Source organism: Dioscorea cayenensis, chromosome 16 (assembly GCF_009730915.1).
Source record: "Dioscorea cayenensis subsp. rotundata cultivar TDr96_F1 chromosome 16, TDr96_F1_v2_PseudoChromosome.rev07_lg8_w22 25.fasta, whole genome shotgun sequence".
Lineage (NCBI taxonomy): Eukaryota > Viridiplantae > Streptophyta > Magnoliopsida > Dioscoreales > Dioscoreaceae > Dioscorea > Dioscorea cayenensis.
The window spans coordinates 15,455,923-15,469,154 of NC_052486.1; the positions used below are offsets into that span (position 1 = coordinate 15,455,923).

At 40.8% G+C, this 13,232-nt stretch overlaps 2 non-coding genes across 2 annotated transcripts; one reads left to right on the top strand and one right to left on the bottom strand.

Moving 5' to 3' along the window:
* Positions 1 to 4,234: 4,234 nt before the first annotated feature.
* Positions 4,235 to 4,342, top strand: LOC120279687. The gene has a single exon (XR_005541994.1). It is a non-coding gene; the product is annotated as a small nucleolar RNA R71 (small nucleolar RNA).
* Positions 4,343 to 8,511: 4,169 nt separating this feature from the next.
* On the bottom strand, positions 8,512 to 8,618 carry LOC120279795. Its single transcript, XR_005542097.1, has one exon. It is a non-coding gene; the product is annotated as a small nucleolar RNA R71 (small nucleolar RNA).
* Positions 8,619 to 13,232: the final 4,614 nt, after the last annotated feature.

Genomic DNA, 13,232 nt, shown 5'->3' on the forward strand with positions numbered 1-13,232 from the left:
AGACATAAAACATATATAAAATGATTCTCAATGCATGTAAAACAAGTATAAAAACATGTTTACTCAAGCATTTATCAAACTCCCCCACACTTAAGCTTTTGCTTGCCCTTAATCAAAATTAAAAATTAAACTCAAAGAAAGAAATGAGAAGTGCTTGGCCTTAGGTTCACTAAGAGGGTACAAGAATAAAATTCTAGAGTTATGTAGAGAGTAAAAGACAAGACAAAACAATCAATGCTCTAGCATACAATCTAATAAAAAATGAAAGTGATGAAATTGAAAGCGTGTGTGTGTGAAGAACTCAACTCATGTCAACACTATGTCCACTAATAAGTTCTTATTAAAATAAGACTTATTTACAAACAAAAAAAATAGGTAGTAGCTTCACACAATCCTCTAAGGTAGCCCTTTCTCAAGATGCCTCCCGAGTGGCTTTCACACTTTCGAGGTTGTAGCTCTCTCTAGCAAGGGTTGTAGCTTTCACACATCCCGTGAGATAGCTCTTTCTCTCATTAGGGCATAACGAGTATCTGACTTATGAGAGTAGCTCCATACATCATGGGTGGTAGCTCTTTCCACCCCTATGCAGAAACAACAAACAATTGCCAAATTTTTTTTTGAATAAAACTAGCACACCAATGTCCCAAAAATAATGAACTAGAGTCTTCATAGGTCTAATGAGTGGGAAAAGTTCATAAAGAGCAATCAGACAAAAAGATTCAAGAAAATTAGATGAAAACTAGAGCATGATAAAATCTAATGTTGACAACCTCCAAAAACTAAGAATTAAACTCTTAATACTAAGGTGAAGCTTCATTGCCAACAAGAGCATGCTCATGAAGACACAAGTAAAAGTCATGTATAAGGTGAACCCTCCACCACACTTAAGATGCACATTTCCCTCAATGTACGCATGTTAGAATAATAAAGATAGCATCAATGGAAGAAAAATGCATGTGGGAATGCAATTAAAACAATACTCCCCTGAACTCCTCATTAATCATTTGGTGAAGCCTAACTCAAGGGCGTGTTGTATATGTTATGAAGCCTACACGACCATGTGACAGTGCACATGATCATGTCTATGACTAAAACATCATCAACATCACTCTCAAGGCCATTTGCATGGAATACAAGGTGTTTAGTAAAGCTCAACAAAATAGAAATGAAACATGAGTTCACATGAATAGAAAAATAAAGCACATACTCGCAATAGAGATAAAAACATGAAGATAACTCAAAGAAGGCAAACCCTTTCTGAGTATAAAAGTCCACAAACTATTAAAAAAACAAATAAAAGTATAGAAAATAAAATAAAAGTCTCACGAGTGTGATGCCTCATGCGTCGGTATCAGGAGCTTGTGTTGGTGCTGGCGCGGGTGCTGGTGCTAAAGCAGATGAGACTTCTGTAGAGAGGGTTTGCTAAATACGCTCAAGTCACAATAGAATGGCACCCGATAAAGGCAAGGATGTTTCTAAGACAATTTCTTGGTTCGTGGTGCCCAATCTATGAAATAAAAACTTAAAAACATCAGTTCTTTTGTCTGTGGTGTAAACTAGGCACCATACGCGTGAAGGTAGTGATCCGGGGAGAAACAGGGCCCCTGTGCCCTCTGTCTTGTCCACGCGGATGCTTGGGCTCTCGGTCAAGGAGACCATGCGACCGCATGGCCCACGCCAGACGGTGACATGGCCTGTGTGCAGCGTGCGGGCATGGCTTGCGTGCTTACGCGCCTTCCGCCACGTGGGCACGTGGTTGGCCCGAGCACGCAGCTTGCTAGGCCATGCGCCCACGCACCTAGGCCACACGGTCGCATAGCTGCGGTGGCTCTCGGCCAAGGGGCCACACGGTCATGTGTCCCTACTGGGCCATGAGTGGCCAGCCCACAGGGTGTGTAGGCTGGCCACGCGCCCTCGTGGGCGCCCAACTCTGATGACTTGGCCTGAATCGAGCTCCTACGTGACATACAACTTCATTCTCATACATTTAAAAGTTTTTGGCATGATTCCCGATGAGACATAGCATAAAAATATCATGAAAACTCCATGAAAATGGGTCCTGAGGACATGGGAGGGTTGGAGGGGAATGAGGGCTTACCGGAACAAATCGGAGAAGAAAACTCAGTAAAAACTCCAGCAAATGATGTCTATATCTCAAAGGAGTTAATGAAAATTAGTTTGAGAGATCAAAGTTTGGATTTTATAAGAGTGAAAGGGTTGGAGATGAAGAGGCTCTTTGAAGAAGAATGATGATGAATAGTGCCCCTTCATCTTCCTATAGGCACATGGGGGTGTGGAATATCCATATCCCCGCGTGGGTACTATACATGACCATGTGGAAATTCCACGTGGCCGTGTGGGCTGCAGAATTTCCGCAAATAGTCCACCCAAGACCGAAAACTCCAAATTAACACCAATTTCTCAACTGCACACATTAAATTCATCCTAAACCATGTCATAAACATGTAAAATAATTCAAATCGCCGAAAAAATTTCATGAGAACACCAGTGATCAACAAAAAATAATCAAGGTACACTCATAAAATTATTACTGCAGAATTAAAATTCTAACACTAAAAACTAAGTAAAAACTTTGGTTGCCTCCCAAGAAGCGCTTGTTTAACATCACTTAGCTTGACATACTTGTCCTTACTTCATGGTGGTTCATAAAAATGAAAAGCCTCCTTCTTAGCAACCTGCACACATCATGGACAGAAGTTCTGTATATTCAAAGAGAAATCTTTAAACATGTTACCGAATGAGATGATGTCACACTCTTCCTTTGTATGCTTGTCTCCTATTGTGTTGGAGTGCTTTCGGTGGCGACGTCTTGACCTCTTGACTCGGCAAAAAATTTGTTTCTAGAACTCTCCTTATGATTGCTCATCGACGACTTGTTCCATACAGTTGTTCAATTTCTCCTCCTCCATGTCCGGGCACTCCTCGTATGGATCCGGATGCAAAAATTTCTGTAAGTACTCATTAACAATCTCATCATTGACATCTAAAAAAATAACAAGTGTCATCAAAGTCAAGAGAGTGCTTCATTGCTTCAGAGAGATGGTATGTGATATTTTCTTCTCCAATGCACAAAGTCATATCGCCTCCATCCATGTCAATAAGCGCTTTAGAGGTTTGTAGGAAAGGTCTTCCTAATATTAATGGAATCTCCGCATCTTCATCAACACCTAACACCACAAAATATATAGGAAAAATATACTTGTTAGCCTTCACTAAAACATCTTCAATTATACCTATAGGATGACAAATGGAACGATTGTCCAGCTGTAAGGTCATGCGGGTTGGTCTTGGTTCTCCCAACCCCAATTTCTGAAACAATGTGTACGACATGACATTGATACTAGCTCCAGAATTTGCCAAAGCTTTTTCTTCCTCCAAACCTTCGATTGCATATGGTATGATGAAGCTTCTTGGATGTTTAATTTTATTTGGCAAATTTTTCTGAAGCATTGCCGATCAATTACCTTACAAGATCATAGCCACACTCTCTTCCATCTTCCTCTTGTTTCTAAAAAGGTCCTCCAAGAACTTCACATAACAAGGCATTTGATATAACACCTCTACAAATAGAATATTAATGTGTGACTGCTTCAATAGATCCAGAAACTTCCTATTTTTGCTCATCAACTTGATTTTTCTTCAAATGCGCTGGATAAGGAATTCTTGGAGTAAATGAAGGGGATGACACGGCTGCCCTCTTCTTTTTGTCTTTCACCTTGTCTTTTAGTTTTTCTTGCGGAATTTTAGCAGTCTTCCTAGTGGGGGTTTTAGCTTCAAGAATTTTAGAATTGTTCTCAGTAGTGAGCTTTTCTTGGAGCTCTCGACCACTCCTCAATGTGAACGTCTTTACTTGCTCTCTTAGATTAGTCTTGGTGTTACTTGGCAAGCTTCCTAGAGGTCTCTCTGCCAATGACTTTGCTATTTGTCCCTCTTTGATTATCCAAATTATGTAAAGAAGCTGTATGATTTCGGAGTGTTGCCTCTATGTTAAAACCTTATGTTAAAACCACATCAATCTCATGGAATCTGGCCACTTTCTTCTTTTCTCTTGCATTCCATTGGTGGCTATTCAAACCCATCTATTTAATCAATCAATTGTTGGGCCTCTTTGGGGGTCTTGTTTCCCAATGTTCCTCATGTGGCGGCATCAAGAAGTTGTTTGTTTCTTGAGTTCAACCAATTGTAAAATGTGTGAATGACCATCCATTCAGGGAACCCATGTTGTGGACACTTCCTCAAGAGGTCCTTGAATCGTTCCCAAGTCTCAAACAAAGATTTCTAGCTCTATCTGAACAAATGAAGATATCTCATTGTGAAGGTTTGCCGATTTTCATGGAGGAAAACACCTTGTAAGGAAAGCTTCAGTCATTTCATTTAATGTTGTGATGGATGCTCTCGGCAATGAATGGAGCCATTGTTTGGCTCTCCCCTTCATTGAAAATGGCAAGGCTCTTAAGCGAATAGCATCATCTAAAACCCTATTGATCTTCAACATGTTACACACTTCAAGAAAATTCTCAATATGGTTGCTGGGTCATTATTGGCTAACCCATTCAGCTGTGCGGACTGTTAAACCATTTGAATGAAACCCAGCTTCAACTCAAAATTCTGGGGTGCTACCAATGACCTCACATTCCTTGATTATGTCCCATGAAATATAGGCCTAGCAAAATCTAAAAGTGTTCTTTGTTGCCACTCTTGTCCAACTATAGTTTCAGATTCTTCAACCTCTATTTCAGCTGGAAAATTCTGTTCTTACTCAGGTTCTTTGCCTATTCTATTAAATCATTGCTCAATTTCAGGATCCTCTACAACCAATGTGAAAGGGACCCCTCAGGTCATAACCTGTAGCTAAAATTAATAAATAGAAATAATGAGAACAGCAAAAGAGACAAATATGAAGTAGAAAGCAAAAGAAAAAATATGAATGACTAAAGTAACCAAGTCCTAGTGTTACTAATATCCTGTTCCCCGGCAACAGTGCCAAAATTTTGATACGACCAAATTATGTGTGAACAGCAAGTGCACGAGTATCGAAGTAATAATTACCCCTGTGAGTGGGTAGTTGAATTCACATGGAACGGAAGTATTAGTATTAACCAATTCTTAGTTATCTAGTCATAATCAATAAATTGTGATGAAATGTACTAATTGCAAGAAAAGTTAGTAAGCAAGCAAACATGCAAGAAATAAAGTGAAAGAGTTCTTAATCACTAAAGATGAGGTACTCGGGTGATGTTCCCCCTGGGATCTTCCATGAAGCTCAAGATGCACTAAATACTTCTAAGCTGAGTCTAATGAGTCGAGGAAATCCAAGAACAACCAGTCCTTATCTCCAAGTTACCGGTACTATTCCCCTACAAGGTCCCTGTGGAGAAATTGCACAATCTCAATACCTCACACCCCATATGACTACAATACGCTCTAGGAATAACTAAGAGTGAGACTGATTCCTAAAGGTAGATCCAACCCGATTTCCTAGTGAAGGATCCCTAATCCCCTATAAGGTCCCAGAGGGGAAATCTATGAATCTCACACCTCACACCAAATATGGTTGCATAGAGAATTATCCACTATCTCATGACTCACCCTCTCAAACCTCTTTAACCTTGATTTTCTAACACTAATGGAGACCTCTCGCATCAAAATAATAGATCAAGCAATGTAAATCAATCACAAAGATCAACAACACATGCAAGCAATGAAATCACAAGGTTAAAACTCAAATCAACTGGGATTAAGTAGAAACATAGAGCAAATCAATACAAATGCATAGATCTTAAGGTTCAGATGCCTAAATACCTACTAAGGTTTAGCCCTCCATGGGTAGTTCAACGTCTTGAAGGATTCCTCTCAGAAGCTAGGTAGCCAATGGCTTGCCAAATATTATAACGGCAAAGGAAACTACCAATGTTGTTGAAGAACACCCTCCAAATTGGCAAAGATCTCCTTTTCATACCCTTAGCTGACTTACCCTCCAAGTACTCATCAAAAGCTCCGCAAAAAGTCCCTGAAAAATAGGGCAAACAACCTATTTATAGCTCAGAATCACGTCTGTCACGTGCCCTCAAGTGCCTGTATGGAATTTCCACGTGCCCGAGTGAGCTGCAGGAATTTCCATGTGGGCACATAAATAGTAATTTTGCTACAGTATTACTACAGTGAAATTACTACTGTACTTTCCCACAAGTGATTTTCACAATCGCGATCCAAACATTCTCCTCTTGAGGCCACATAATCGAGCACACGATCATATGGTAGGCTATAAGACATTTTCTTCATTGATGCACCTTTGAAAGGTCTTGCAATCTTCATGAAGAGAAGCAATGTAAAGATGTGACTGCCTTTGTGCCCTTCCAACTGGCGAATTGACTTGAATCTCCTTGGAAGTTGGCACACATTCCTCATTCATGAACTCCTCTCATGTTTTCACCTTTGAATTGTACAAGAACTCTCAACATCATGCCTTAATAGCAGATCTATGCTTTTTTTAATCATCAAAGCGTTCATAACCTACTTGCATAAAAGAACACCCAATACATAATATGAGACATAAACCATATATAAAATGATGCTCAATGCATATAAAACAAGTATAAAAACATGTTTACTCAAGCACTTATCAGAGACCATGAGATTGATGGGTATGATCCGCAGATACAGAGATGGAGTATATGTGATGATCATGCCTCCGGCAAAGGTAATGAAGGAGAAGAAAGATGCAGCAGAGGGGTCTCAGCCTGCGCAGGAGTCACAACCGGAGCATATGGAGACTGATGTACCCCCTGCAGCATAAGAGCCACCACTAGTGCAAATCATTTCTCCTTCTCAAGCCCATGATCACTTTGAGAGTCTCGAGAGTGCTGTATGGGTATTACAGATTAATTTAGGTAAGGTTTGCGTGACATAGGCCACGAACTACACTAAGGTGACAGGACGTCTTGATATCCTACAGCAGATCTTAGAGAGAGACATGACCTCACCATTTGTGATGAGCCCCCGCTCTCCTCAGGCATCTCCAGTACCTCCATCACGACCACCACCATCATCATCACTAGTAGCAACAGAGACAGCATAGCAGGACAGTGATGTTTGAGGCATCTTTTACTTTTGTTTGCTTTTATGTGTTTCGTATTTTACTTCTGCATTTATTTTTGACTTGTATTACTCAGAAAGGATCATCCTTCTAAGTTTATCTTTTATTTTCAGTTGTTTCGATTTGTTTTCATTTCTATTTCTTTATAGACTTAATTTTATTTTGTTTTTGTTGACCATAACTAAACCCCCTCGTGTATATGTGCAAATGGTCTTGTGAGTGTGGAATTTGAGGAATAGTCATTGGCATGGTCATGTGAAATCTGAGGAATAGGGTTTATCACTTAGAATCCTAGAGCTTTAAGCAACCTAGCATAGTGTGAGGTGGTGAGACTGAGTGATTTCTCCACCGGGCATAGTGAAGGGTTAGTCATGGTTGACATGAAGTTTTGGGACCATGTGTTTAAGGATTTCCATGACTCATTAGACATCAGTTAAGAGATACAATGATTGGTCTTGCACTTGAAGCAACAGTCCTTGGGTGAGCAATATTCGGGTGCCCCATTTATTGTCGATTGCCTCTTCTATCTTTTATTTGCGCCTCCTTCTTCTCTTATTTCTATTTACATTGATTTGTTTTCACATCACTATCAGTTCATCTTTTCTCTAGTTAAATAGTAATCTCTGTGTTTCTAATCACTATTGCCTAAGGATTCGACTACCCACACACTGGGTATTATTACTTCGATAAACCTGTGCACTTGCGGTTCACACACAAAAGGGCGTTGCCAAGCTTTTGGCGCTATTGCTGGGGAATAGGCATTTTAAAAACACTTTGCACTTTGCTATTTTAGCTATTCATCATATATTCTATTTCACACTTTCATATTCTTCCATCGTTATGATTTGTTTTTTTTTCTTTGGTTGCAGCTCTAGGTTATGACCTGAGGGAAACTTTCGAAATTGCTTGAAGGTGATCCTGAACTTGAGCAAACACTTCATAGAAGGGGTAAAGAACTTATGCAAGAATAGAAAAATCAAGCTGAGGTAGAAGGTGAAGGGTCAATATGGCAGAACAAAATGACTAGCGGAGGACACTGTCAGATTTTGCCAGACCCTAAGTTTTGGTCGTACAATCTAGCATTGTACATCATCGATTACAACTCATAATTTTTAGCTCAAACCATCATTCATCCAACTGTTACAACAGTCAGTACAGTTTAATGGTTTGGCCGATGAGGATCCAAACAATCACATAGAGAACTTATTGGAAGTGTGGACATGCTCAAGATCAATGGCGTTATGGATGATACTATCAAGTTAAGGGCCTTCCCATCTTTATTATAGGAGAGAACAAAGCAGTGGCTACATTTATTACCTCGAGCATCGATTACTAATTGGGAGGAGATGGTGGAAGCTTTTCTTGGCTGATATTTTCCTCCTGGAAAATCTGTGAAACTCAGAAATGAAATTTACTCCTTTACGCAAACAGAATTGGAGTCTATTTTTGAGACATGGGATAGGTTCAAGGAGCTCCTATGGAAATGTCCTCAACATGGGTTCTCTGAGTGGATGATCATTCAGACTTTCTATAATGGGTTTAACCCGAGCACGAGATAGTTACTTATGGCTGCAGCAGGAGGTACCTTACGGAGCAAGACCCCCGATGGAGCCCGACATCTAATCAAAGAAATGGCTATGAACAGTTATCAGAAGAACACTAGAGACAGAAAGAAGGTAGCCGGACTTCATGATATTGACGCCGTTACTTCATTGCCAGCCCAAGTAGAGTCATTAAGTAAGAAGTTAAGCACTCTAACTTCTAATAGAGTGGCAATTGTGACTAGTTGCACAGGGTGTAGGGGAGGACATGCTCCATCTGATTGCCTGATTTATATTGGTAGTACATCCTTGCTTGAACAAGTGGATTTTGTGGGTAATGCAATGAGAAACCAAGGAAATCCATATAGCAATACCTACAATTCGGGTTGGAGGAACCATCCGAATCTTTCATGGAGTAATCAAGGGCAACAGAAGACAATGGCACCACCGGGTTTCCAACAACAACAACAAGGCCCGAATATGGAGAACCGAGTTTCAGGGTTGGAAAACCAGATGACCGATTTAGGGAAAGCTTCAACCAAGTTCATTGCATCATTGGATACGAGATTTTAATCATTGTATAACTTGGAAAATCAAGTGGGGCAAATTGTGAAGTCACTCTCAGAAAGACATCAAGGGAGTTCACCTAGCAACACAGAAACAAATCCTAGGAAACATGTGAACGTATTCACTTTGAGAAGTAGCAATGAAGTTAAAGTTAGTCTCCCGAGTGAAAAGACCAATGATGAAGTACCCAAGGTCATGGAGGTGGAAGGAGTAGCAAAAGAGAAGGGAGTGTGACATGAGCTAGCGTTGCGTGTAAACTGCAATTGCATGGGTGTCGAAGTAATAATTATCTTGGTGAGTGGGTAGTAGAATCCACAGGGAACGAAAGTATTAGTATAAACCAATTCTTAGTTATCTAGTCGAAATCAATGGATGTGATGAAATCAACTAATTACAAGAGAATTAATAAGCAAGCAAATGGGCAAGAAAAAAAACAAGTAAAGGAGATCCAAATCAATAAAGATGAGGTACCCAGACAATGCTCCCCCTAAGATCTAACATGAAGCTCAAGATTCACTAAATGCATCTAAACCGAGTCTAATGAGGTGAGGTAATCCAAGAACAACTGGCCCTTGCCTCTAAGCTAACGGTACTAGTTCCCTACAAGGTCCCGACAGAGAAATCGCTCAATCTTAACACCTCACACCCCATATAACCGCATTACGCTCTAGGGACACCTAAGAGTGAAACCGATTCTTAAAGATAGATCCAACCCTAATTCCCAGCGAAGGATCCCTAACCCCTTACAAGGTCCCAGCAGAGGAATCTCTCAATCTCATGCCTCACACCAAATATGGTTGCATAGAGTCTAGGGAATACGGAGATAGGAAACACTCAATCGGATGGGAAAAGGGATACTCCACTATCTCATGACTCACCCTCTCAACCCTCTTTAACCATGAAGTTCTAACTCTAATGGAGACCTCTCTCTCATCAAAGTAGTAAATCATGCAAATCCAATCAGCCACAAGGATTAATGAAACATGCAAACAATGGGACAACAAGATTAAAACTCAAATCAACTCGGACTTAATAGAAACATAAAGCAAATCAATATAAAAACATAGATTCTAGGGTTCACATGTCCAAATACCTACAAGGATTTAGCCCCCCATGGAGCAAACTACAAAACAATGGTGAATGCAATAAAAAGCAATGAAAACCATGAAGAAAAACCCCCTTAAATTCATGATGATGGCTTTGATGGATCGTCCAACGTCTTGAAGAATTCTTCTCCGATGCTAGGTCACCGAAGGCTCCCTCTATGCTATGACGGAGAGAAGATTGATCAAAGTTGGTGATGGACACCCACAAATATCGCCAAAGACCTCCTCCAAAACCCTAGCCGCTTTGCCTTCAAAGTGCTCGTGAAAAGCCTCACAAAAAGTCTCCAAAGAATAGGGCAAATGGCCTATTTAAAGCCCAAAAGCGCGCCTATCATGTGCCCCTATGCGGCCATGTTGATCTTCCACGCACCCGCGTGGACTGTAGGAATTTCCACGTGGGCGAATGAACAGCAATTTTGCTATAGTACTGCTACAGTAAAATTATGTTGTGTTTCACTACAGTACTTTCCTACATAACTATTCACAAACCGCTGTAGGCCACATGTTCAAACACTCTTCTCTTGAGGCCACATGTCTGGGCACAAGTCTATATGGTAGGCTATAAGACTTTTCTTCATCAATTATCAACGTCATGCCCTATACATTTTTCCAAAAGCTAGGCTTGGGAGAGCCTAGGCCCACTCGGATGACACTTCAATTGGTAGACCGAACGGTGAGACATCCAAGGGAAATCACTGAAAATGTACTTGTAAAAGTTGACAAGTACATATTTCCTGTAGACTTTATAGTGTTGGATGTTGATGAGGATGTCGTCGCCCCTTTGATACTTGGAATGCCCTTCTTGTGCACTTCCAAGGCCATCATTATCATAGACGGAGGGGAGTTAACTTTACGAGTTGGGGATGACAAGCTTATGTATAGCCTCGCCGAAGCCATGAGATATTCTCTAGACCTTGATGATACTCTTTATTTTATTGACACTACCAATGAACTAACAGATGAATATGTGAAGGAAATAATGAATCTGGACCCATATGAAGGGGTGCTAGATCAGAGAGTAGAAAATGAAGAAGTCTTATGCTTGGTCTAGAGGACAAGGTGCAATCTACCCCGGGGATCATAAAGAAGATGATCCGAAAGATGAAGCGTGCAAGGAGACCTCACAAGAAATGCCCCAAGGCTAATGGTGATGTGCAAGAACGAAGTAATAGTGACGAACCATTGTGCGGTAATAAACTCAATAACTTCCCCTCTACCTTTAAAAGACTATGTTCATCATGCTTTCAGGTTATGGGTAAGAGGGAAACCTTCATCTATGAGCCCAAATGAGGTAAGAAGAGGTACTTCAAGCTGAGTGACATTAAACAAGCACTTCTTGGGAGGCAACCAAAGTTTTACTGTTTTCTTGGTTTTAGTTAGAGTTTGCATGAATAAGAGCTTGAGTGTTGGTGTCTTGATGTTTTACAAGCTATTGTTGTGATTTTCTTGTGGATTATTGGTATTATCATGTGCTTAATTGTGTGTGACAATGTTTTCTTGGTCGTTTGAGCATGTTTTTCATGATTCTCTGGTTACTTTCACATAATATAGGTAGGCTCTGAATAGATGTAAATGTTCAAAAAAAATTTTCAAAGTCTGTAAATTTTTTGAAGTTATCCAGAGAAGACACACGGCCGTGTGGAAATTCCACATGGGCATGTGTTTTCCTTTAGAGCTCATCCCGAGAGGATACAGGGGTGGGTGTCTGCCCCTGTAAACGACCTCAAGACAATCACACACCCGTGGGGAATTTCCACATGGTCATGTGTTTCTCTGTAGAAGTTCATAGCTGTATCCCCAGAAGACACAGGGGTGTGTGTCTGACCCTATGAACTACACACAGGCGAGGACAATATCCACACGCCCGTGTAATTTCCTACAAAGAGTTCTCTTCCATCCCGAAAAGACATAAGAGTGTGTAACAACCCCTATTAATGGCCTTGTGAAGATCCAGGCCAGTGTGAAATTTTCATACGGATGTGTGTGAAATAGGCCTTGTGAAATTTCACAAGATCCAGGCCTTGTCAAATTTATCATGTGGATAGAGGAGCCACAAGGGCGTGTGGGTGCCCCTATGGGTCGGGCACACGGGTATAGGGAATTTACACATGCTTGTGTGGTTTTATTGAGAGCTAAAAAATGCAATCCCGAGAGCACCCAGGGGTGAGTGTATGTCCCTGTGCGGCTCTCCTGTGGAGTCACACAGGCGTGGGTAATTTCCACACGCCTGTGTGGATGTACAAAATTCAAAAGGCCGCGATTTCTCTTTATAAATCTTGTTTGCCATTTTATTTTCACATGCCCAAACACTTTGAGAAAGCATCCACGCACTCTCTCGACTTCGCACCGTCGATTTAGAGCGATTTTACTCGAGTTTTCTGGCCGATTTCAAGGTTTTCATCTTAATCTTATCGGTAAACCCTCATTCTCTCTCTATTCTTGGGCATACTTGATTTTATTCGATTAAAACTAGTGAATATGCTTCGTTTTGACGTTTAAATGATGGATGCTTGCTTTTGGAGAACTTTAGAATGAATTTATGATGGATTTTTGAGATTTTTGCTAAGTGGCTGTGTGGTTTTCACACCCCGTGGATCCACATAGACGCGTGGAATTTCCACATGGCCATGTGGGTTTCTGGAATATTGTTATTTTTAATGAATTTGATCAATTTCTTTTCAATACATGTAGGTATAGCCCCCAACGCAAAGAAGCAAGCCGGTAACCATCCACACGAGCCCTCACCTGAGCCGTAATAGATGGAGTTTGCCATACCCGAGCACCGGGCTTGGTTTGAGTAACTATCAAAGCTCAAGTTCGGACAGACTCGATTCCCAGATTTGAGTGCACTTAGGGAGGTTCAGTTGGCCAATGATATGGTAGATGAGATTGAGGAGATGC